This window comes from Eulemur rufifrons, chromosome 2 (assembly GCF_041146395.1).
Source record: "Eulemur rufifrons isolate Redbay chromosome 2, OSU_ERuf_1, whole genome shotgun sequence".
NCBI lineage: Eukaryota > Metazoa > Chordata > Mammalia > Primates > Lemuridae > Eulemur > Eulemur rufifrons.
The window spans coordinates 60927988-60955216 of NC_090984.1; the positions used below are offsets into that span (position 1 = coordinate 60927988).

Sequence of the window (27229 nt, forward strand, 5' to 3'; positions counted from 1 at the left end):
ACAATGTCCCTCTAGTAGGCCAGGCGTGATGGCTGACGCCTGTAATCCTAGCACTCTGGGAGGCCAAGGTGGGCGGATCGTTTGAGCTCAGGAGTTCAAGACCAGCCTGAGTAAGAGCAAAATCCTGTCTCCACTAAAAATAGAAAGAAATTAGCTGGACAACTAAAAATATATAGAAAAAAATTAGCCGGGCATGGTGGCGCATGCCTGTAGTCCCAACTACTCGGGAGGCTGAGGCAGGAGGATTGCTTGAGCCCAGGAGTTTGAGGGTGCTGTGAGCAAGGCTGACACCATGGCATTCTAGCCCGGGGAACAGAACAAGACTCTGTCTCAAAAAAAAAAAAAAAAAAAAAAAAAAGTCCCTCTAGTTATTTTGACTGTCCAAAGCTTGTCCTCTAGGGGATTTCTCAGGAAGGGCTTGTGAGAACAACAGTCTCTAGTTCTTCCATGCTATGCCAGTGTCTGCCCCTTTGTCCAGGCACACCTCCCTCGGCAGGGGAGACACAGGGCCTGAGGGAGGAAGCCTTCCATGTGTATGGGACTCATTCACCAAAGATGCCTGTGACCCCTGTGGGCCAAGGGGATACAAGTAGGGCAGGCACTCACAGGGTCTGCCACTGTCCCTGACTTTCAAGTGCCAGGGGTTTAGTCATCATGTGAAAGCTCTAGTTACTTCTGTGGCACCTGTCTGTGGAAGGCTGAGTTGTGTGGATGCGGGTGGACCGGATGCAGTCTTTCCGGACAGGATCTGAGGGAAGAATGAGGACCCTGGGGGCTGGTCCTTCCCTTCAGACACTGGTTCTGTGCTGACCGCTCCCTGTTGTGCAAACAGACTGAGGTTCTATTTCTGCTCATGGACTAGCTCTGTTCTCAGAGTAGGTTCCTTAAATCACCCTGTGTCTTGGCTTCCTCAATGGTAGAATTAAAGATGATAAACATCAGCTTCACAGAGATGTTTAGGAGAAAATCCACATGAAAGCATTTAGTAGCATGTTCAAAAAGCCATTTCCTTTCCGTCCTTCCAGCTCTCTGTCTGCCTAACTTTAGCTCCTTTCTTTTTTCTAAGACTCCCAATCACACATTTCATTTTATGGCAGAGTTGACATTATTGCAGGTGGTTTTAATGATAGTTTCATACCACAAGCCCTCTTTTCTGATGTTCTTTGTTATTTCTGGTAGCGAAGATTTTTTTTTTAATTTCAGAATATTATGGGGTACACATGTTTTGCCTACATAATTTGCTTTTGTACAGTTTGAGTCATTAAAAGTGTGCCCTTTGCCCAGATAGTGTGCATTGTACCTGTTAGTGTGAATTTACCCATCCCCTCCTTCCCCCTCTCACCTGCTTGGTTTCTATTGAGTTTTACTTCCATATGTACACATGAGTGTGGTAGTGAAGAGTTTGAACCAAAGTGTATATTTGGAGCACAAACTCTTCATCAATAATGTATTGCAGCGTGGTGGCCCCAGGGCCACACAAGGCTCCTGCATGGAGAGGCAAGCCCAGACTCTGCCCTCCTGCCCCTCAGAGGTGGGGGCAGTAGCCAGCCACCAGGATGCTCTCCCCAGTGATGAAGCTGGGGTCTGGAGAGCACAGGAAGGACATGAGCCTGGCACACTCCTTGGGCTGCCCCATTCTGCAGGGAAAGAAGAGGTGGGGCTGAGACTGACGGTGCCTTCCCCATGAGCCCTGGGCTCCCGCCGGGATGCTGGAAAGTCAAGACCCCTGTGGGGATGAGTGAAGGGTTGCAGGTGAAGAGATGTGGGCCTGAGTGAGTCGTCAGATCCCGGAAAGGGGAATAGGTAACAGCTTGCAAGGGATAGTGTCTGGTCTTTTATCCTTCATGAAGGTTCTAAGGTCTTGTTATCCACATCCACCAGGGACACTGCCTCACCACAACCTACCTCTGTACTCCATGGAGTCCCTTCAGATGGTTCCCAAGGTCTCTGTCCTTAACGACCTAAACAAAAGGTCAAAGGTTAGTGCTGCTCATACAAGTGGAGTCACATGGGCTCTACATCATGCAGGCCTGTGTCTTTGTGGAAGGGCTGCTGGTAGACACTCTGGCTGGCCCCTGACAGAGCACGGATTCTGATCCCAAAGGCTGTGGGCCAGAGCATCAGAGCAGGAGTCCACAGGTCCAGGTCTGAGAGCCCAGGTCTCTGTGGGGCATGGCCTGGAAGGAGAAGGCAGCCCGGTGCTCAGTGGGGTGGAAACAGGAGCTGCCCTTGATCCTCACCCCTTGGCTGAAGTGTGTATCGATGATTCCTGGTACCAGGCAGTTCACCCGAATGTTCTTTGGTGCCAGCTCCACTGCAAGGGTCTTGGTGAGGCCCAGCAGGGCTGTTTGACTGACATTATAGGCCCCAAGACCCTGTGGAGAGAAAGGGGAAAAGATAATAGACTAGAATTGGAGCCAAAGGAGAGTCACTTGGAGAACCCAGGAAATCCATCCCAGTAACACCTCCAGATCAAGTCTGGGAGACAATGCCCAAAACAGATGGAAAGAGGCTCCCATTAAGTGCATTTATGTAAAAGGCAAGACCTGTGACACACATTGATCCTTTTTGCATGGGAATAGTCCTGAGGGAGCAATTGTCAAACTGTGGATATTTCCATGCACCCCATTTTCCAGATGAAGTGGGAGAGAGTTTCCTCTTAACTCACCTAGAGCCACAGGCAGTCATACTTACCAAAACTGGAGCATAGGCTACAACTGAGGAGATCAGGACCACTGAGCCTTGCCTGGGAAGATAAAGATAGGGAGGTGTGAGGCCGGGCGCGGTGGCTCACGCCTGTAATCCTAGCACTCTGGGAGGCCGAGATGGGTGGATCGCTCGAGGTCAGGAGTTTGAGACCAGCCTGAGCAAGAACGAGACCCCGTCTCTACTAAAAATAGAAAGAAATTATATGGACAACTAAAAATCTATATAGAAAAAATTAGCCGGGCATAGTGGCGCATGCCTGTAGTCCCAGCTACTTGGGAGGCTGAGGCAGGAGGATCGCTTAAGCCCAGGAGTCTGTGGTTGCTGTGAGCTAAGCTGACGCCACGGCACTCACTCTAGCCTGGGCAACAAAGTGAGACTCTGTCTCAACAAACAAACAAACAAACAAAAAAAAAAAAGATAGGGAGGTGTGTGAGCTGAAGACAGTTACCTTAAGTGTGTATGGAAGAGGGGTGGAGGACTGTGTTAGTGAGCAAGAATAGCTTGGGCCTGGTGGAAGTATTGATCTCCATTTTCTTTGAGGTCTTCACTTATGTTTCTCAAATTATATTGCCAGAGAAGCCATCTGTGTTTGGATTTTGTTTTTGTAGGAAAAGTTCTGACTACAGATTACATTTATTTAATAGTTATTGAGCCGGCCAGGTTTTCTACCTATTCTTGAGCCCGTTTTGGTAAGGTGTATAATTTTTTAAAATATGTCAATTTCATTACAATTTCAGTATAAACATAAGTTTAGCATAAAGATTTCTCTTTGGCATTATTATTCTCTTAGTGCCTTTTTATTGTCTTCAGGATTTCTAATGACATCTTTTGTTTTTATTTTTGATATTGGTTATTTGTGCCTTTCCTCTTTTTTTCTTGATCAGTCCCACCAGAAATTTTCCAAAAGCATTAGTGTTGCTTTTTTTTTTTTTTTTAATAAATGCTTGGTTTTCTTGATCCCTATGTCATTTTTTTCTTTTCAATTAATTTCTGCTCTATTTAATAATCTTTTCTATCTTCTTTCTGTGCATTTACTTTTTCCCCTGCACATTCCAGTTTTACTTTTATTTAATATTGACAATATAGTACTCTGGTAACCACTATTGTTTATAATCCAGAAAGATATGCTTTTACTTCAATGTCTGTAACAGGGTACTAAAATGTGCATTTTAAATGCAGTAGTTGAGCTGAGTACATTTTGTGTGATGTACTGAGGTTTATCTGTCCTTCTTCAAATCCTTGATTCCTAGCCTTTCCTAGAACTATAACTTTCTTAGAACTATTTCTATAAATAAATTTCTATAAACTCAGTCGGCAGTAATGAAAATCTTGATAAAACATCTCATTGTTGTCTAAAGTAATCAGAGTTAAAATTTTTAATTTGATTAAAAATTCTAGCTTGAGAATCTTTATATTTTAACTGGAATTACTGATATACTAGGAATAATGTCTAATATTCAATTTTATGCTTTTTAAAAAATTATTTGCTTTGGTTTTTTTTTTTTTGATTTTTCATTTCCACTTTCCTCTCTATTAGTTTGAAAATGTACTACATACTCTATTGTCATTCTTGTAGCTGTCACTCTAGAAAATAAAATAGGACTGTTTAACTTATCAAACTTCAAAATTAATATTCTTACCTCTCTCTAACAACATGAAAATCTTACAACATTTTAACTCCATTTCTATCTTCCTGATTTGAATTTGTTTACATATTTTAATTTTTAACTCCACAAAACATCATTATTGATTTTTATAATAGCTATTTAAATTTGTTCATGTTATTATATTCTGTGTTTTTCATTCTTACTTTCATCCTAGATTTTCCATATGAGATCATTTTTTTGCTTCTCTATATCACTTAGAATTTCCTTTAGTGAAGGTCTTCTGGTAGCAAACTTTGTTTTTATTTGTGTGAAAATGTTATAAATTTGCCCTAATTTTTGAAAGATATATTTATTAAGTATAGACTTCTAGGCTGACACTTACTTTCTTTCAGCATATGGGAAGCTCTATTTAAATTGGGTTGTGAAGGTTAGTTAGGATTTTGGCAAGTAGATTAAGAATGAATGCAAACAATTTAAGTGCAGCTCCCTTTATGAATTCCTGCCTTGTCCACAAGGCAGGAATTGTGCTTGTTTGATTTTACTTGCACATATCCCATAACTAATAATATTAGTTCATTAAATATGAAATGTCCAATTTTGAATCTAAAGTGTAGTTTATTAACAAGAAGCAGTACAATTGGCCAAAGTACGCACCTAAACTATAGACATGGTTTTGCCATCTTTTTTTTTTTTTTTTTTTTTTGAGACAGAGTCTCACTCTGTTGCCCGGGCTAGAGTGAGTGCCGTGGCGTCAGTCTAGCTCACAGCAACCTCAAACTCCTGGGCTTAAGCGATCCTACTGCCTCAGCCTCCCGAGTAGCTGGGACTACAGGCATGCACCACCATGCCCGGCTAATTTTTTGTATATATATATTTTAGTTGTCCATATAATTTCTTTCTATTTTTAGTAGAGATGGGGTCTCACTCTTGCTCAGGCTGGTCTCGAACTCCTGAGCTCAAATGATCCGCCCACCTCGGCCTCCCAGAGTGCTAGGATTACAGGCGTGAGCCACCACGCCCGGCGGTTTTGCCATCTTAACAGTAGCTTGGGCCAGATGCGGTGGCTCACGCCTGTAATCCTAATACTCTGGGAGGCCAAGGCGGGAGGATCATTTGAGCTCAGGAGTTTGAGACCAGTCTGAGCAAGAGCGAGACCCCCATCTCTACTAAAAAAATAGAGAGAAATTAGCTGGACAACTAAAAATATATAGAAAAAATTAGTCAAGCATGGTGGCGCATGCCTGTAGTCCCAGCTACTCGGGAGGCTGAGGCAGTAGGACTACTTGAGCCCAGGGGTTCGAGGTTGCTGTGAGCTAGGCTGACACCATGGCACTCTAGCCCGGGCAACAGAGTGAGACTCTGTCTCAAAAACAAAAAACAAAAAACAATAGCTTGTTTATGCTAGCAGTGAAGAAGCCTGGAGAGTGAGTGGAGATGAAATCACAAAAGGTGTTTTCTATAGTTTGTTGAGAAGTGAATATTTGTCCTTGCAAGAAGTGGTCCAAAGCCTGGAAGAAGTGGTAGTCAGTTGGCACAAGGTCTAGTGAACATGGTGGATGACAAAGAGTTTCCAAGTCCAGGTTCTGTAGTTTGAGCCGTGTTGTTTGTGCGACATATGGTTGAGCATTGTCTTGCTAGAGGATTGGCCTGTCTTTATTCACCAATCTTGGCTGCTTAATCACAAGCATCTTCATCATTTTGTCCAGTTGGTTGCAGTAGACATCTGCTGTAATTGACTGACGAGGTTTCATGAAACTGTAGTGGACAATACTGCTGCTGGACCACCAAACAGACACTATGAGCTTTTTCTGATGAATATTTAGTTTTAGACTGTGTTTCAGCACTTCATCTTTATCCAACCGTTGTGCTGAACACTTGTGATTGTCAAAAAGAATCCATTTTTCATCACACGTAACAATACGGTGTAGAAATTATTCGACTTTATGTTGTGACAGCAAAGAAAAGCAAGCTTCGAGACAGTTTCTCTTCTGAGATACCCATCTATCCAGTTTCTTTACCTTACCCATTTGTTTCAAATGGTCTAATATTGTTGGAATAGTAACGTCAAATCTTGCTGTTAATTCACACATAGGTTGAGATGGATTCACTTCCACTACAGTTTTCAGCTCATCATTATCCACCTTGGTTTCAGGTTGCCCACGTGGCTCATTTTCAAGATTAAAATCACCAGAACGAAACTTCTCAAATCATCAACGTACTGTGCGTTCATTAGCCACATCCTTCCCAAACACTTCATTGATATTTTAAGCTGTCTGAACTGCATTAGTTCCACGTAGAACTCATATTTGAAAATAATACAAATTTTCGAATTATCCATGGTTTCACAAAAATTACTCTAAAAAAAAATTTTTTTTTTTTGAGACAGAGTCTCACTCTGTTACCTGAGTAGAGTGCCGTGGCATCAGCCTAGCTCACAGCAACCTCAAACCCCTGGGCTCAAGCAATCCTTCTGCCTCAGCCTCCCGAGTAGCTGGGACTACAGACATGTGCCACCATGCCTGGCTAATTTTTTCTATATATTTTTAGTTGTCCAGCTAATTTCTTTTTTTTTTTTTTTTAGTAGAGACGGGGTCTCACTCTTGCTCAGGCTGGTCTCGAACTCCTGAGCTCAAACGATCCTCCCGCCTCGGCCTCCCAGAGTGCTAGGATTATAGGCATGAGCCATGCTTCCCCGGCCTCTAAAAAATTTTTTGAAAGACAATCACAAGCCAAAATGTGCATTTGAAAGACTGAGAATGTACCTTCACAATAAACATAAAACAAGAAGTGTCAAAGTGAAATGTCAGATATCCACTGTCAAGCAGTCCTTAAGGAAACTGGACATTTCATACTTAATAACCTAGTAGTAGTAGTAGCAGTAGTAGCAGCAGTGGTAATAACATTAATACTGTTTATTATAAATATTAAAATTGATTTAATTGCTATTAAATTATATTTATACTACTTATATGGTAATTTATACTGTACATAGTATTAATTTTCAAGTGTTTATTATTTACTCTAATAAATACATATAGACAGGCTTTAATGTGCACTTTGCTTGGTAATCAACATATTTTATCATATCAATTAATGTTCACAACAGATCTGCTAAGCATCATTATTCCTACTTAATAGGTAAGGAAATGAAGGCCCAGAGAGTTTAACTGCCAAATTTGTGTAGCTAGTGACAGAGCAGGGATCTAAAGGTAGGTCTCTGACTCCAAAGCCTGTGCTATCTTCACCACACCAGGAATTTGCAAACAGTGTTGTGAAGCCAGATTCTGCAGAGGCAGCCAGGACCAGCAACGAGGGACTAGGCAGAGACCACATGGTTGAGCACCAGATCCCCAATCCACATTTCAATACAGGCACCTCTCTTATGGAGGTTATTCTTTGATAAAAGGGTTCTGCTTTTAAAAAACAATTTAAAAATTATTATATTGGGTTGAGCCACATAGATTACTGTATTTGGTCATTTTCTACCTACAAAAATTATATTTTTGTAAATACGGTTTGATTTAATACCACACCATGCCTGTGTTAGGGCTGGAGGGGGCCTTAGAAGCCATTATTAGTTAGAAATCCTGGATGTGTTTCACAGTCACATGAGTCCAGAGAAGCAGCCTGGCCTATACTAGGTGCTCAGTATGTGCTTGCCGAGTTCAGTGGCTGCTCCAAAATGTCAATATGAAAAGCACTGAAGGGAAGCGGTACAGCTGGAAGAGGTGCCTTAAAGCTACATCTGCAAAGCACTTTACCTGAGATTGAGAAAACCTCCGCTGACTATTTTAATGAGAGTGAGGGCAATGCTGATGGAGATAACGTCAAAGGAGGCATGGCTAAGCAGGAGGGAGGTCTGAGGGGCTGGGATACGGCCAGAGGGATCTATTTTGGAACAGGAATGAGACTGGCAAAGTTGGACAGCTGGAATGGGAATGGCTGGAGTGCCTTCAGGAGAAGCTATGTTCCTGGGGTGGGCAGACAATGGAACCTTCTAATGATCGGGCCTGAAATTCAATGAGTGAAATGGAGCTGCCTGGAGCACAGCCTGACTGTTCCTCCCCCAGACCAAACGCTAGGCACCTGGGAGCACCCCAAGTCACTGAGATGTGGGAAACTGGCAACAAGAGACAACCCCAGGCCCACCCCACAGGTGAGGATGGAGCTGGGTAGGCAGGCATCTACCAGGGATTGTGGAGAGGGCAGGGAAGCAGGCTTTCTAATCTGGGAATTGACTGGCTGGAGCTGGGTGACGGTGGGGGAGGACAGGGCCAGTGAAATACTTAGGAAGTAGGAGGGACAAGAGGTGAGTGGGACTGGGAAACATGGTTCCGGGCAGGCTGCAGGGGGCTTCAGGGTTGTCAACCTGGACGCTTGTGGCCTGAGCTCCCACAGCCCAAGAGAGGCCACTTCCATTTCTCTGATTCCAGGACAGTGGTGGGTCTCTGAGACCTTCTGTCTGTGGATCCTTCCTCCTTCTTCTTATTGAGTCCTAGCCAGACTCCCTGAGCATGCTGATATAAGACAATGACACTAATGACTAGAAATCTTTTGTTTTTTTGGCTGACCCAGAGTCTGAAAGTCAAACTCTTTTGTATTACAGGTTCAGCCAAGCTTGTTTCCCGATAGAAAGGTCAAACTCAAATCTGGCCCCTGTCACTTTAGTTCCGTTGCTTCCTGTGGGATATCAATTCCCTCCTCCACCCCCTTCCCCACCCTCACCCTCTCTTCTCCATGTGGGGTACCAGCTGGCACAGCAGCAGGGCTGGGGCCTTCACGTTCATATCCAGGATCTGAAATCAGAGCAGATGAGGAACAGAGGAGGAAAGACACAGGCCAGTGTTCTTGCCATATTAGAAAATGTACCACTTTAGGATGTGGGCGTGATGGCCTCTGACAAGGGGAAGTGGACAGAGTGTTGGCTTTCCTGGACATGCATGGAAATGGGGGACATCCCTACAATTCAGGAACAAAGGCTGAGGACTCTCTAGGCAGAAGACCCCAGAGTCTGCATAATGTCTCGCCACACCTCCTAGGCCACCAGTTTCATCTGGAGCAGAGGAGGCACAAACAGCTGAATCTAGAGAAGGCCAGAGGTGCCAATGTTGGGGATTAAGCATCCCTGGGTAAGGAAGGAAGTCATTCCCTCCATGATGCTCCCTATTTTTTGTAACTATTTGGCTTTCTGTTGGAGACTCCCTGCAGACTGGGAACTCCTGAACAGTGGAGAGAGCAGACCAGAACTGCAGCATAGACAGTCTCATCTCCATCTCACAGATGGGGAAATTGAGGCTCAGGAAGTCCAGATATGTGACCTCACTCTGTGCCAAGGGGTCTGTGATGGGAGGGTGGATGAGTGGAAGCTAAAGACCAGCTCTGGGTGTGTGAGCTGAGATGGAGAGAGGGTTACTCCGAGGGTGAGGATGAAGTTCAATCCACCCTTCACTGGCTTCCCCAGACCTCACCTTGTCCCAGATCTCCTCATTGCTCTTCAAGATACCTCCTTACCAGAGGACTGACCCCTGTCACACACACCAGGAAGTCCACACCTCCACCGTGCTCTAGGGCCTGAGGGTAGGAAGAGCCATAGAAGACCAGGGTCAGGGAGTGAAAGAAGGTTCCTGCTGCAGTGGGCGGTGACCCCTATTTGATGTCTCTGGGGCTGTGTCTGCGTTAATTCCAGAGGACAGGAGAATAACACCAAGTGAGAATGAAGAACCATTTCCTCTCTTTTAGGAACCAGGCACTGAACTTCTGGACAAAAGGGGTGGAGTGTCACCCCAGGTACTCTTTCATATCCTCCTACTGCCTAGTCCCAGGCACTGTTGGCTACCAGTCTCCAAACACAGCTCTCACCTGCACCATTTCCTGAGATTTCACTGTCCCCTCTTCCTTTCCCTGAACACTGTAGCTCTGACTATACAACAAGAATTTCCTTCTCTACAACATCTCTGCCCCCTCAGATCCCTCTTCAGGGATCTTCCAGGAGGCTCTGGCTGATACTCAACATGGAATTGGTGGAGAAGCAGACTTCTCCTTTCCCACCAGTGTGTTGCCCACTCCAACATCTCCCTGAATCCTGGGCTAGGTGCACTCCCTGGGTATGTCCTTTCTTTGCCCAGGTCTGTTCAGGGCAGACTGGGCCTCCTGGCCAAGGGTTGAGTGACACATAGTCAACTGGATTTTTGATGGGCCATTAGTCCTCTCCCCTAGTGTGGGTCACAGCAGCAGAATCCTTGAGACCCTGTCTGCACCTTTTTTTATTCCCCTCACCGTGGCCACTAGCCGCTCCCGGTCCTCCTCCTTCCCCACGTGGCACATGGCGCCTGTCACACTCAGCCCCTCCCCCTGCAGCGTGGCCACAGCCCGGTCCACGTTCTGCTGCTTCCGGCTGCTGACCACCACGTGGGCCCCGTCCTGGGCCAGGCGCCGGGCGATGGCCAAGATGATCCTTGGAACAGAAGTGGAGAGGATATGACAATTCAGCCCTGGACTGAGCCCTTTCTTGCTGCATTTCTCATTCTGAGGCACCAAATGAGTTCTCTCCACTAACCCAGAGCAGGTAACCTCATGCCCTACTTGTGGGTGGTCAGAGAACCAGAAGAGGTGAAGAGGGAATCCCTCAGTCTGCAGGTATATTGGACCCCCTATGTCCACATCAGATCTTCTTGGCTTCCCCTCCTACTAGAACTGCTACTGTGACAAACTGTTCTCAGGTCCTCAAGGCTTTGGCTTACTTTCCAGCTGTAGCCAGTGTTCCCTGCCCCAGCCTGTGAAACCACTGAGTGCTTACAGGCAAGCAACTTGGAAGTGTGGGGCCTTAACCCATGTAGAACAACTCTGGAGCAATAAAGGAAAGGTACAATGAAAGAATTCCCTCTGTCTTCCCCTGATGTATGCCTCTGAGATGCATTTCATGTTTCCCAGAGGACCTGTGGAACCCATCACCCAGTGGCCTGTAGTGGGCCATCACGATAACATATCCTGCACTGGTTTTTGTCTCCTTTCCTAGTTTCCTCTCTTGTTCCTCATTGTTTCTTCTTCTTCATCACATTCTCAAAAAACTGCTAGCACTTGAGCCTAGTAGACTTTGTTTTGTGGGGATGAATTCAGTTCCTGAATTCCCAAAGAATTGCTCTCACCCATTAGTGGATCCTGTGATCACAGCAACTTTGTTGACTAGTTTGAGGCTATCATTGGTGCCACTGCTGGTGTTTCTCATGGAGAGTGGAACCACAGACAAGAAGTCCCTCCGACACCTGGTCAGGAGCCTCAACATGGTGGTTTCTGTTTGATCTTTCTCTTGGCAAGCTCGTTCCAGGGAGGGAGGCCTCTAGAAAGGCAATAACAATTCCAACAAACAGTTTCTGCAAGTAGGAAGATGATCATTTTCCTTGTTGAATTAGAGCTGGACTGGTCTAGGAATCTCTCCTGGAAGCTCAGCCTAGAACCTTCTCTTTTAGTCATTCCAATGGTTTTTTGAACACAGAATTTTCTATATTAAATCTCTTCGCTTTAAACTAACTGGAGTAGTTTCTGTTGTCTGGAATCAACTGCTGACATATACACACATAACATAAGTTCAGTAAGTATTTATTTGTTGAGAACTCCTAAGATAATGAACATCTACTTCACAGGTTTGTTGTGAGAGGACTAAATAAATTAAGATGTAGACACAATGAAAAAGAAAACTACAGAACAATATCCCTTATGAACAGAGATGCAAAAATCCTCAGCTAAATACTAGCAAACCAAATTCAATAGCACATCAAAAAAATAATTCATCATGACCAAGTGGGCTTCATCCCAGTGACGCAGAGATGGTTCAACATACACAAATCAATAAATGTGATTCACTACATAAACAGAAGCAAAAACAAAGACCATATGATCATCTCAATAAATGCAGAAAAAGCATTTGATAAAATACAACACCCCTTCATGACAAAAACCCTCAACAAACTAGGCATAGAAGGAACATACCTCAAAATTAATTAATAAAAACCATATATGACAAACCCACGGCCAACATCATACTGAATGGAGAAAAGTTGAAGGATTCCCCCTAAGAATGGAACAAAGCAAGGGTGCCCACTGTCACCACATCTATTCAACATAGTACTAGAAGTCCTAGCCATAGCAATCAGGCAAGAGAAAGAAAAGGCATCCAAATGAGGAAAGAGGAGGTAAAACTATCCCTGTTTGCTGAAGATATGATCTTGTATCTAGAAAATCCTAAAGACTCCACCAAAAGACTCCTAGTATTGATAAATAAATTCAGCAAAGTCTCAGGTTATAAAATCAATGCACACAAATCAGTAGCATTTCTATATACTAAGAAGAGTCAAGCTGAGAGTCAAATCAAGAACTCAATAACATTTACAACAGCTACAAAGAAAACAAAATACTTAGGAATAGACTTAACCAAGGAGGTGAAAGATTTCTACAAGGAGTACTACAAAACATTGATGAAAGAAATTGTGGATGACACAAATGATGGATTGGTAGACTCAACATTGTTAAAATGTCCATACTGCCCAAAGTGATTTACAGATTTAATGCAATTCCCATCAAAATACCAATGTCTTAATTCACAGATCTAGAAAAAATAATCCTAAACTAATTTGTAACCAAAAAAAGCCCAAATAGTCAAAGCAATCTTAAGCAAAAAGAACAAATCTGGAGGCATCACTTTACCTGACTTCAAATTTACTACAAGGCTATAGTAACTAAAATATCATGATATTGGTATAATTGTAGAGACATAGACCAATGGAACAGAATAGGGAACCCAGAAATAAAACCATATAGCTACAACAAACTGATCACTGACAAAGCAGACAACAACACACACTGGGAAAAGGAAGCCCTATTTAATAAATGGTGCTAAGAAGATTGGATAGTCACATGCAGAAGAATGAAACAGGACTCCTATCTCTCACCATATGCAAAAATTAATTCAAGATGGATTAAAGGTTTAAATGTAAGGCATGAAACCATAAACATTCTAAAAGAAAATAAATGAGACTTAATTAAATGAAAAAGCTTCAAAGGAAATAATCAACAGAGTAAACAGGCAACCTACAGAATGGGAGAAATTATTCACAAACTATATACAACAGACAAAGAACTATTATCCAGAATCTACAAAGAACTCAAACAAATCAGTAAGAAAAAAACCAAACAACCCCATCAAAAAGTGGACAAAAGACATGAACAGAATTTTTTCAAAAGAAGATAGACAAATGGCAAAAAAACATATGAAAATATGTTCAACATCACTAACAATCAGGGAAATGCAGACTAAAACTACGATGAGATACCACCTTACTGCTGTCAAAATAGCCACTGTTAAAAAGTCAAAAAAACAACAGATGATGGCATGAATGCAGAGAAAAAGGAATGCTTATACACTGTTGGTGGGACTGTAAACTAGTACAACCTCTATGGAAAACAGTACGGAGATTCCTCCACTAGCTAAAAGTAGACCTACCATTTGATCCAGCAATCCCACTACTGTGGAAAAGGAAAAGAAGGAAAAGAAGTCATTTTGTCAAAAAGATACCTGTACTTGAATGTTTATTGCAGCACAATTTATAATTGCAAAGATGTGGAATCAACCTAAGTGCCCATCAATTCATGAGTGGATAAAGAAAATGTGGGGTGCACTCGTATGTGTGTGTGTGCATGTATGTACTACTCAGCCATAAAAAGGAATGAAATAAATAATGTCTTTTGTAGCAACTTGGATGGTACTGGAGACCACTATCCTAAGTATCTCAGGAATGAAAAACAAACACCACATGTTCTCACTAATAAAAGGATGCTAAACAATGGATACACATGGGCACAAAGAGATGTAAAAGATGTTGGAAACTAAGAAGGGGGGAAACTAAAAATGAGAGGAGGTGAGGGATATAAACTTACCTATCAGGTACAATGAACACTGTCCTGGTGACTGGCACACTGCAAGCCCTGATTTCAGCATTATACAGTGTATCCATGTAACAAAAACATTTGTACCCCCTTAATATTTTGGAAAAAAAAAAGATATGCAAGGGATTTGTAAACTGTAAAGTGCCCAAAATACAAGTCATTCCCCGGCTACTTAAGGTGATGCATTTTGTCATTTTATCCTCCGTGGGTGTCTTGCCTCAGCCTTGACATGCACTCCCTGCTTCCAGTGCTCTGGTCTGGCTGCTTTTCATATCTTAGTCTCTTCTTCCAGTCTTATCTTTGTTTTCAGCACATGTGGGAGTCCTTTCCAAACCCCCAAAGCTGATTTATTGTCTCCTCCATGTGACCAAGTGGTCCCTGTGTTTACTCCTCTTCTAACTTCTATCTCCCTAACCCTACATGACCGTGTTGCATTTCTCACTTCTAGCAGAGTACCCATCACCTAGTAATTGCTTAATAGGTATTTTTTTTTCATGAATGAATAAGTGAATGAATGAAGATTTGGCTGCAGTGATACTGTGGTTTCTTAGGGGCCTCACTGGACCGACGGGTCAAAATTCTTTGGTCACTGCATGTCAGACCCTTCCCCTAGGCTGTCCGTTGTGTCAGTTCAGCTCTGGTCTCAAAGCACTATTGTAAAGTAGACATTCATGATTTTTAAGTGTCCTGGCTTTGGGTGCCATCAGGCTTTGTGTACACTGTAAATCTGTGTTCCTGAGATTTAGGATACTGCCCCTCTGTTCAAATCGCCACAAATCTATAGCTCTGAACTTATCTTATTTACATAAAGCCAATTCTCTTATTAAGCACTTCAACCTTAGTGAATCTTAGGCAAATATCAAAGCAGATAAATGCTTTTGAAGCAAACTTTACAGACAAATTCATAATCCTTTTTCTCAAAAATTTAGCTCCTACAATCCTTACTTGTTCATTATGGTTCTTCACCTCCTTTGTAGCCAAGGATTCAAAATGGAATGTCAGGTTTTCTTCTCCTTTTACATAATTTTTTGTCAATGTTACTCCAGGTAGTTTATTCTTAAATCTCCGGGGCTTCATCTTGCCCAAGCACAGAATCATTCTGTCTCCATGCCCAAAACCATCATCAGTCTTTTTGATAAGGAAGACTCTGCTTGGGAGAAGCATGAGCTAATCATATCTCTCTCTCTCTCTCTCTCTCTCTCTCCCAACCCCTCCTTTTCTGCGGCAATTATATGTATGTTTTTATTTTGGAAAAAGGTACAGAACTTAGGAATGCACCGGTTTCTTCATTCATTCAATGAACATCGACTGGGAACCTGCTCTGAGCTGGGCACTCAGAATATTACACAAAGATAACTCTCATGATTTTGGTACTCAAGACACTCACAGTCTGAGCTGGGCCTGCAGAAAAATAAATCATCATAATGCATTGTGGTTGGACAAACATATGATTAACACAGTTTTATGGGTGCTCAGGGAAGGGAAGGGCACCTAATTTAACCTCGGATTGGGGATGGTTAGGTAAAATATACTGGGGAAAGTAATGCCTAAGTTGACTCAGGAAAAGGGGCTTCTAATATGGAGGGAAACGTTACAAAAAACTTCAAAACAGACCTAACTTTGAATGGACTTGGTGTCTTCAACAGAAAACTAGGCTTTGTCTAGCATACTATTTTAGGTGACTTGATTTTGTGGGATCTCTGCACCTTTCATTGTCTTTGAGCTATTTATTATTCTGTGAGTTTTAGATAACTAATGGCAATGCAAATGATGCCTATCCATAGATGCGAATAAATTTTATCTGGAGGAAATTCAATTGATTTTCCTCCTTCACTGTGTAAGAAATCAGCTTCGCAACTATATTTTACTCTTCTCTATGGCCTACATGTGTGATTCTTTGAATCGGTGATGATATCTTAGTGGTTCCCCTCATTAATTAATGAGTTCATAAAATTTTTAGTATTTGTTTATTTTATATTTGTATGAGAGTCATGATTTTACCTTTAAAAAATTATCCTTCAACAGAAGAAAGTAAAAATTTGACCTTTCACTAACTACCATTATTATTATTTTCATTCTCTTAGTCATCTCTTCACATATCCATTCTCATATAATATCTATGGACTTGATTTTGCATAAATGGGACCACAGTACACATGATTTGTTTTTTAATTTCCTGAACTGATTCTTAAAGGATGAATGGAGTAAGGAGTTTGAAACTATGGAAAGGCATATCAAGCAAGAAAGGTAGCATGAGTACAGGTGAGGAGGAGAGAAACAACAGAGTTGGAGAAACTACCAAGAGTTTGGTATCCCCGGAACATCAAGTGGGGGGCAGCTGTAGAATTAGTCAAGGGCCAGGGTTATTGCATGCCAAGACAAAGAGCTTGGACTTTATCTAGAGGGCATACGGGAGTCACTGAAATTTAATAAGTGAAGGGGTCAGATATTGATATGGACGGATTTTTTGCCTCATAGAGACAACTCCAGCATGTGAGTGTATGTGTGTGCCCACATGCACATATTTGATGCGGTAGATGGGAGATTGCTGTAGCAAGAGATTCTAAGATCCTGTATCAGTGAGATACAGTCAGGAAATAGATGACATCCTTAAATTGGGTAAATTAAAGAGTTTCATGAAGGGGCTGTTTACAAAGGCAAGATATAGGGAAACCACAAGGGATAGTGCAGTGCCCTGGAGCTAAAACCAGGGAAGTTTTATTACCATCCAGGCCTGGAGGGGCAAGAGGAGGAAGTGGACTATCCCAACAAATAGAGAGAGCTCTAACCTATGGTCAAGCGTCATAGTGAGCCCGAGACACTCCTGCAGGAGGGAGCCACAGGAATAAATAACACAACCCCATTCCTTTCCTTTTCTCTGACCTACTCTCAGTGCTCTCTGTTAGCAAAACCCTTCTGGAAGCAAGATGTAATCTATACAGGTCAGCCTCCAAGAGCATGGCACAGAGTAGAGCATGAGCTCGGAGGGACAAGTGGAAGATACCCAGCCTAGGCCTGGGCTAGTCAGAAGTAGTGCAGATGCAGAGGGGAAGTCAGGTGCAGGAAATATTTATTAGTTAAAATTGTCAGGCCTTGGTGAGAGATTGGTCACCCTGAGAGCAGGAGGAGCTAGAAATGGGGCCCGGTTTTCTGGCTTGGGCACCTGCTTCTCAAAATGTGAATTTCATATTGGCCCCATTGTAGCGATGACATAGTGATAATTGGACCTGATGAGCAGGGAGTGTCAAGAACTCTGAATGTCCTCAGGGGGTGGAAGGTAACCCTACAGAGATCCAGAAACCTGTCACAAAGGTGGTTTTTAGGATTCCAGTGATCTGAGGCATGTTGAAACATTCACTCAAAGGTGAAGGACAATTAAAATTTCATAGTCCTCTTCAGGTTTGGGGGACATCATATACTATTCTCAGAAATTCTGCCCCAACCTATTTATTGGGTAAGTAGGAAGGCTGTCAGTTTTGAGTGGGGCCCAGAGGAAGAGATGGCTCTGCAGCAGGCTAAAATGTTGCATAACCCACCCTGCCACTTGGGCCACAGGACCTGACAGATCTCATGCAGGTATCTGTGCTGACAAAGATCCATGAGGAATCTTTGGTAAGCCCTGATGGGGAGTCTCAGAGCAGAACATCAGGGTTCTGGAGCGAGGCCATGCTAAATGCAGCAGAGAACAATACAGCATTTGAAAAGTAGCTCCTGATCCCCAGTGGAGACTGTGCATCTGGCCCTGGAATATTAAAGGATGGAGTAACTACAGCTGTCAGTCAGTCATAAAAGGCATGATCCCCAACAGGGACCAGGGCTACGCAGCCCCAGAGTAAGTTACACAATGAGTAAATTACACAAGCTGGTGGCCCAGACTCCCATGCCACCTGCCGTCCCAATTGCATAGATGCCTCTGTCTCAGCTTCTGCCTGTGGTCTTAGGGCAGTGTCCCCTATGACCAGATGGCAGAGGAGGAAGTAAATTGGTCCTGGTTTATGGATAATGGATTAGCAGATATGATATGCATGAAATATTTATAAGCATAAAAGAACTGCTGCTATGTTACAGCCCCACTCAGGAGTGGCTCTCAAAGACAACAGTCAGGGGAACCCCTTCCAGTGGGCAGAGATTTGAGAAGTAGAACTGGTTAGCCACTTTGTAGAGAGAAAAATGGCCTGTGTGAAGGATATTGTGTGGGAGTTTTCAACACCAACGACCAATTCTCCGGTTCTCTTGCTCTTGTAGAACGCTCCCCCGTATGTATTCCTTGGTAAGAGCTGAAGTGTGGAAACAGGAGGTCCTTAAAGGAAAATTGCCAACACATCCACTGTCCGATTTTTTTTTTTTTTTTTTTTTTTTTTTTTTGAGACAGGGTCTCACTCTATTGCCTGGGCTAGAGTGCCATGGTGTCACCATAACTCACTGCAACCTCAAACTCCTGGGCCCAAGTGATGGTCCTGCCTCAGCCTCCCAAGTAGCTGGGACTACAGGTGTGCACCACGACACCAGGCTAATTTTTCGACTTTTAGTAGAGATGGGTGTCTCACTTTTGCTCAGGCTGGTCTTTAACTCCTGATCTCAAGCAATCCTCCTGCCTCGGCCTCCCAGAGTGCTAGGATTACAGGCATGAGCCACTGCATCTGGCCCCATTGCACCATTTCACAATATATCTGAATTCAGAACTCTCAACACAGGTTGAAACACTTTATTTCTAATACCAGGCTATACTCTTAACCAAATTAGGTACAAGACAGAGAAAGATAGAACCCCTACGCTTTAATCATTCATTATAGGAGACAACCTAGTAACTGATATTTAGGATGGTCTATTTGTTGGCAACTGGGAGGATTCTTCACTCTGAGTCAACACATCATAGTAAAAATGAAAAATAAGAGAAGAATATGACTTTATTCCTTTTTGGCTAACTAAAAAGGGAGATGGCAAAGCAAGTTTCACCTAATCTTGAACACAGGTACTTTCTTGGGGAGATCATTTTCAGGAAAGACCATACATGGAAGTTGAAGATCTGAAAACTAATTTCCTTTTTTATTTTTTTTATTTTTATTTATTTTTTTTTTTGAGACAGAGTCTCACTCTGTTGCCCAGGCTAGAGTGAGTGCCGTGGCATCAGCCTAGCTCACAGCAACCTCAAACTCCTGAGCTCAAGGATCCTCCTGCCTCAGCCTCCCGAGTAGCTGGGACTACAGGCATGCACCACCATGCCCGGCTAATTTTTTCTATATATATTTTTAGCTGTCCATATAATTTCTTTCTATTTTTAGTAGAGATGGGGTCTCGCTCTTGCTCAGGCTGGTAATTTCCTTTTTTAAAAAACAACTTTAAGCCAGGCGTGGTGGCTCACACCTGGAATCCTAGCACTCTGGGAGGCCAAGGTGGGAGGATCGATTGAGGACAGGAGTTCAAGACTAGCCTAAGCAAGAGTGAAACCTCATCTCTACAAAAAATAGAAAAAATAGCCTGACATGGTAGTACGAGCTTATAGTTCCAGCTACTCAAGAGGCTGAAGAAGGGTTACTTCAGCATGGGAGTTTGAGGTTGCAGTGAGCCATAATGACACCACAGTACTCTAGCCAGGGCTACAGAGCAAGACCCTGTCTCAAAAAAAAAAAAAAAAGTTTATTGAAGTATATTTTAGGCCAGGCGCGGTGGCTCACGCCTGTAATCCTAGCACTCTGGGAGGCCGAGGTGGGAGGATCGCTCAAGGTCAGGAGTTCGAGACCAGTCTGAGCAAGAGCGAGACCCCCCATCTCTACTAAAAATAGAAAGAAATTATCTGGACAACTAAAAATACATATAGAAAAGATTAGCTGGGCATGGTGGCGCATGCCTGTAGTCCCAGCTACTTGGGAGGCTGAGGCAGAAGGATTGCTTGAGCCCAGGAGTCTGAGATTGCTGTGAGCTAGGCTGATGCCACGGCACTCTAGCCCAGGCAACAGAGCGAGACTCTGTCTCAAAACAAAAAAAGAAAAAAAAAAAAAGAAGAAGAAAAAGAAAATAAAGAAGCATATTTTACATATTATTACATTTAATTCAGTGACTTTTAGTAACTTTAAACCCCTCATGCCTCTCACAGTTAATCCCTAGTCTAACCCTGGGCTCCATACCTTGCTCTACTTCCTGTATCTATAAATTTTATAGATTTGCCTTTCCTAAACCTTTCATATAAATGAAAAAATTGATTTCTTAAAAATATATGTGCCTACTTATCTCTTGGGAAGTCTTCGCATATATACTACTCTAAAGCATTCTCTTGCCCAAGGGATGGGACACCAGTCTCAGGCATGTGGTTTGTTTGGAAGAATATATGAATATCCAGACAAAATAGTCAGAATATGGTCTTATTACCTTGGTGGAGGGTCCCAGGTGCTTTCACTGAGGCCGTGAAGGAATCACAGTAACAGGAGTTGCTCTCAAGACGGGCAGGTCCTTGGGTGTCTGGGCAGCTGCCGTTTTCTCTGCCCTTTAAGTCAGGCCAACCTTCTCTTTCTCCTCCCTCCCAAGACACACCCACGAGGTCTCCCTGTCCTCTTTCCAGCGATTGCTTTGTTGAGTCATCAAAGCCTCAAACCAGGACTGAATGTTCTACTGAAAGACACCAAATCACATTCTGTCCATCACATAGGGCCTCTTTTACAGCTTTGCTGATCACCACAGTGAACAGTGACCTCTCTGAATCTCTGTAGACTGTACTCATCAGCTCCCAGGACCCCTGTGCATTTACTTGTGTTTTCTATGTGATAGGGCCACTATCCATTCAGTTGTCCAAGCTGGAAGCCTCAGTCAGCCAAGACCCTTCTCACGTCTTCCACATTCAATTACCGCCAAGTTCTTCTAGTTGACCTTCTCCTGATTCCACTATTGCTGGGTTTTGTTAGAGTGGTCTTGCCTAGAATGTGGCCATAGCTTCTCTTCGCTCTCTCTTCCAAACCAAGCTTAAAAGCTTGGTTAAAAGCTTAAAAGCTTAAAACCAAGGTTAAAAGCTGATCAAGTCTGTCTTGTTGCGAAGATTCAACAAAGGCTCTCCCTTGGCTTTGTGACGATGAAAGTATAAATTCCTTGGCTTCTTGCACTGGAATTTCATTGATTTGTCCCTGACTGATCTCTCCAACTTCATTTGCCTTTGCCTTCACAAGCTCCTTTTACTATAAACATAACAATTTTCTTGCATTTCATGCTTGCACCTTCTCATCACCTGTAGTGTTCCTATTCTTCCATCAGATTCAGCAAAGCCATCACCTCCTCTAGAAATAATCAGTTCTATAGGGAAGCCTCATAACTGCACCTACGTTGTTTAGCATGTCTGTCTTTCCAACCAAACTCTAAGTCTATCCCCTGCCCCTCCTCCCACACTCATCAGGCTGATAGCACCTTAAGAGCAGAGTCAATATTTTATACTTTTCCAGAGTTAAGTTTGCACATGATAGACTGTCATTTATTATCTGGAGTTTCTTGGTCTGTTAAAAACTCACACTCCGTCTTAATATCTGTCCTCTGTAGATGCCTTGAACCTCTTATAGGATCATTAGGATTGCGTCTTGAGACCCAGGGAGACAAAGACGAGATTCAGCTGGAGAGAAAGGGTGTGCAGCACAGCTGATTTTTTTTTCTGTTAAAATCAGGCTCTTTCTTCCTAAGGAGGGTTCTAGAGCAGTTGCTTCTACTATTAATGGGTCCATTTTCTGTAGTGCTCACTATGTGCCAAACTAAGGCTCATTAGGTGTTTTCATCTTTATAAAAACGCACTGAGGTGGCTGGTGCTATCCCCATTCTGCACATAAGGAAACTGAGTCATAGAAAAGTTAAATAACCTGCCCAATCTATATAATCATTATTCATCAGCACTGAGATTTGTCTTCGAGACCCATGCTCTTAACTTCTAAGTCATGATGTTTTATCAAATCAGTCATGAAATCGATAAAATGTGTGAACTAAAACTCAAGTATTTTGCATACTGACCCAATGTGCCTGTTGAAGTCAGGGGTGGGGGTCGTCTAAATGCAGGCTGAGGGTGGGCAACCAAGTTAACTATGGTTAATTAAGAGTTAACCAAGTTAACTCTTGCCTGGCCCCGCCAGCAGGTACACCTCCCAGTCTCAGCCTGCGCTGCTCTGTAAAGGTTTTCTTGGCTGCCATTTTCCTGCTCCCCGTTCCAAAGTCCTTGGGACAGAATGTACCTCTTCTATTTCAAATATTACATGTTCTAAGGCTTGATTAGATACAGACTTTCATTGCCAGTTTTGGAGTCAGGCTTAAATGTATGGAAATATTAATCCCTGTACTCCAGGCAGTTTCTTTCCAAAGTATGCCTACGTTCATCCATCTATCACAGCTGTAAGTCCAAGTATGCATTTGAGCCGAAAAGTGGTTTGCATCCTCGACAAGGTAACTGGCATTAGAACCTAGTCTTGCAAGTATTTGTTCGACTTTTTAATTTTTTTAATTCAAAACAAACAGTAATATGACTCAGGTCTTGAAGGTATAATACAGTGTTCCTGCACCAGGAAAGAACCAGTTTGTCCTATCTTTGGGCAGAGAATTTATACACACATACACATTTATGTTACCTACACATATATACATGCACATATATATGAACATGTTTTGATAACTGCAAATTGCTACATGAATGACTTGTATATTACTTTGTTAATTTTGTCATTTTGTATAGAGCAGCTCTCACTCCATTTTGTATATTTAGCAGTTTTATATCTGTTAAAATTCTTTCCTTCCATTCCCCCCTGCACATCTCCCCTCAATTTACCTTAAAGAAAGAAACAAACTGTTTTTTTCTACTACACTCAACACTTCCAGCATTTCTGCGACCAAATGTGTGGGAGTTTTCCCCACACCTACCAATTCTCCTACTCTCAGGACACCAACTGAGTGTCCCATGATTCAATTATGACACAAACTACCTGGAGTTAGGGCAGGCCCCATAGGTTAAGGGCTCAGTCCCCTAGGACTGCCTCCACTTCAGATGCCAATTGCAAGGAGTGGTGCTGTCGAAACAGCAAGGGGATTTTCGTTTAGGTCCAGTTGCTGGGTCCAGATACTAGTCGCACAAAGATCCAATTATTGAGACAACAAGGACTGCCAAAAAAGAAAGGAATTTTTAATATGACAGACGTCATGTAGGGAGAACAGGAGAAGTTGCCTCGAATCTGTCTCTCCGACTAACAGAGATCATGGCCTTTTAAAGGAGGTGCCGCGTGCCTTGGAGCAGGTTGTGGTGTAACTAACAAGGGGCTACGTGCATTGGGGGCAGGTTGTGGGGGTGTCGGATCTTGTCAAGAAGTCTGTCCAGGGGCCTTCAGAATCCCAGCTCCTTTGTCTTTCAGAAAATCCACCATTTCTGGGAAAAAAACTCAAGAGATCAAGTAGTCAGTTAAGGGACAGGATTATATAGGGGTCATTGAAATTTTTTCAATTGGGCACCAGTTACAACGGGTCCTCAGGTTACCCACACTTCTATCTACCTTGGCTAAAGTGTGGGGGTTCCCGCAACACCCTCCTCAGGTGTGATAATTTGCTCTGTTGAATCACAGAACGTAGAAAACACTTTTACCCATTTATTTTTAAGGATATGATAAAGGAACAGATGAACAGCCAGGTGAAGAGGTATATAGAGCAAGGTCTGAAACGGTCCTGAAGGCAGAAGCTCTGTCCCCGTGGAGTTGGGATGTACCACCCTCCCGGCACACAGATGTGTTCACCAACACAGAAGCCGTCTGAACTCTGTCTTTTAGGGATTTGTATGGAGGCTTCATCACGCAAGCAAGATCGATTATTAACTCAATCTCCAGCTCCTCTCCCCTCCCTGATGCTGGGGGTGGGGCTGAACGTTCCAAGCTTCTAGTCATGGCTTGGTCTTCCTGCTGACCAGCCCCTGTCAAGGAGTCCGGGAAGCATCACCTCATTAGGAGAAAAGACATTCCTAGCACACAGGAAATTCTAAAGGACTTCGGAGCTCTGTGTCAGGAACTGGGGCCAAAGACCAAATATTCGAACAAAAGATGCTCCTAGCACCTTTATGTCTTAGGAAATTACAAAGGTTTCAGGAGCTATGACCAAGAGCCAGGACAGAAGACCAAAATATATGTTTCACAACCTACAGTTTTCATCTCTGTGTCTCCAAACACATAGCCAGGAACGCATATCACTATGTAACTTGGTATGTTTACATAAATGTATTTACACACTATATATCATTTTGTGACTTATTGTTTTCATGTAAATATGACTCAGACATCTTTTTGACTCAGCACATAGTATATTTACCTCATTAGATAGCAATTCTGTGATTTTTGACCAAAGGAGCTCATGAGAATGCAGGGAGACTCGCAACCATGTCTCAGCCCCGCAGCAAAGCTGATGCCCGACGGGGCACTGGTGCTCGGCTCGCGCAAAAGGATTTCACGAGGGATGCTGCATTTTGAGTGTTCTGGGCTCAGCCGTCAGTAGAACTTAGCTCATCACAGTCCTCAAGGATTAGAAAGAGAGCAAAGAAGAAGGCACAGAAATCCAAGTCACACTAACATAGTGTCAGTAGGTTCTAGAGAGTCCATTCTCAATCTTCCTACCTTGAAGGAAGACTTTTGAAATAATTATTAGTTCTCAAGGAATCCTTGCATTAACACTATTCCATCTGAAGCATCTACTATTATTATGACAGTAAGTTATGAAAGTAATGACCCAGGATTAATTCTTAGTGTTCTTTTTTAAAGTGGAATGATATTTTTCTGTCGATCTGTTCAATGTGGCCTGTTTTTTAGTCCCCTCTTCTGCAAATCAGTGTAGATTAGGAGACTGAAGTTTTTCCTTTAAAAAAAAAAAAAATCCTACTTGATTTTCAAGAAGTTTTCTGCAAGCAGACCTCAAAGTTTTATCACACATTCATATTCTAAGACATGCTAATGAGGTATGGGACGTGGTATATGATACATGCAAGAGCAGTTATTTCTCCTATTTAAAGTTAACAAGTTTTTTAAGCCAATCTATCTTGAATAGAATCAGGTAGCAAAAGATTAGATAACCTTACCCGAAATTAATCTCTTTCTTACCTTTTCATAAATTTTGCAAACTTTAAGGCAAACATAATACATTTCCCTTAAATAACTGGATTAAGCCAAAAGGAATTGAATTTTTGAAAGGTCAGTTTGGTAGATTTATTTAAATAATGGTTATAAATTTATCTTAATGTTATTTACTATATAAAATTTTTTGACAGAACTGGAGGTAAAGCAATTAATCACAAGCCAAAGCAATATGAATAAAAATATAGTCTAACACACTGATTTGTTAAGACCTTGGAAGGCAGCTGTGCTTACATTGTACCACCAATGCAACTTATTAAAAATTTGAAAAAAAAAATTCTCATTGAGTAACATGATCAGGCTCAAATAAAGGTCTAGCAGGTACCAAATCATTAGATACATTTATCAGTTTCTTGATCTGCTTTATAGGCCTATGTGTGCATACAAAGTATTGGTTTTGAAGCTAAAAATAAAGAATGAAATTTATATTTTTCATCTAAAACCTGTCCTTGTTTTTTTACTACACAAATACTGAATTCTAGGTCAAACTTGTGATAAGCACACACAGGTATCATTTTCACCTCAAATGAGACAATATTTGTTTCTGTTCTTGATGGTTGTTCAAACAAGAGAAAACTTTCTCACATATGTAAAAAGTAGAAAACTTCAGTATAGTATTTATTGCTTTCCTGTGAGGGGTAGGATACTCCTTCACAGAAATCCAAAACTTTTGTAGGACAGATCAGTGAATCTCATGGGATTTTCTTCAATTCACAAGGTTCTTCCTCTTTTCTTGAAGTCAAGTTCTCAGGATGAGCAGAATATCCAGATTCAGGGACAGGATCCTTCCCCCATCCATGTGTTTGTGTGGAAAGGAAGGAAAATACTGTTAAATTTTGTTCTGCAGTTTTCCTGGTGGTTTCTAATAAGACTTCAGACTTGTATAGGAAAGAATTTAATCTTGTCCAAAAAAGGTCTGGCCTTTGCCCTCAGTCTCTGGGAGGTGATCTCTAAGCCCTTGGAAGGTTCTGCCTGACAGAAGTGCCTTTGTTTGCCCTGGGGCCTTGGGCCAGCCAGACAGTAACTCTGGGATGGATGGTAGGGGCTTTGCCTCAGGCAGCATGTGTCAGTTGACCTCCTGAGGGGCCGGAAACTGACATCAGCCACTGGGCAGGCAACCAAGCTTACATGATGGGGTTCCAATAAGGACTCTAGACACAGAGGATTGGGTGAGCTTCCTTGGTTTGCAAAACTCTGTGTGCACTGTCATGTACCCACGCCAGGAAAGTGATATTACCCTGACTCTGCAGGAAGAAGACAATGAGAAGATCCACATTTGGTAATTTTCCTGGACTCTGCCCTAGGTGTCTGTTCCTTTAGCTGATTTTAATCTGTGGTCCCCTTTGCCTGTAATAAACTGTAACTGTGAGTATGGCACTTTAAGTGATTCTGTGAGTCCTTCTCATGAATGTTTGAACCTGAGGGTGGTCTTGGGGATCTCCAAACTTGCAATTGGTGTCAAAGTGAGGGGAGTCTCATGAACTATTCCCCCAACTTCATAGTTGGGTAACTTTTGCAGCTGGCATCTGTATTGACATTCACTAGATCAACCCTGACTCACTGAAACGTGTGATCTGGGAAGATAAAGGATGCGAGGGCAGGTATTGATGAACCTTTAATTCCTGGATGGCTATCTGGTCATCCGTGCTGTGGAACTGCATCTGCACTGTGATCAGTTACTAGAGGTGAAAGTTGCCAATGGAATTTAGAAGTGATAGATCCAACTCCCAAGGAGTTGGCTTATTGAATATATAAGACAATGCAAAATAATAAGAAATAAGCCAAAGAGACAATCCCTTGATTACTGCTACCTGTAATAGCCAAAATGAAAGTGAAAGAGAGTGTTGGGCGGGATCCTGA

At 42.6% G+C, this 27229-nt stretch overlaps 1 pseudogene; it reads right to left on the bottom strand.

The window, feature by feature from the left end:
- Positions 1–1525: 1525 nt before the first annotated feature.
- On the bottom strand, positions 1526–11598 carry LOC138378336 (dehydrogenase/reductase SDR family member 4-like; annotated as a pseudogene).
- Between the last annotated feature and the right edge of the window lie 15631 nt (positions 11599–27229).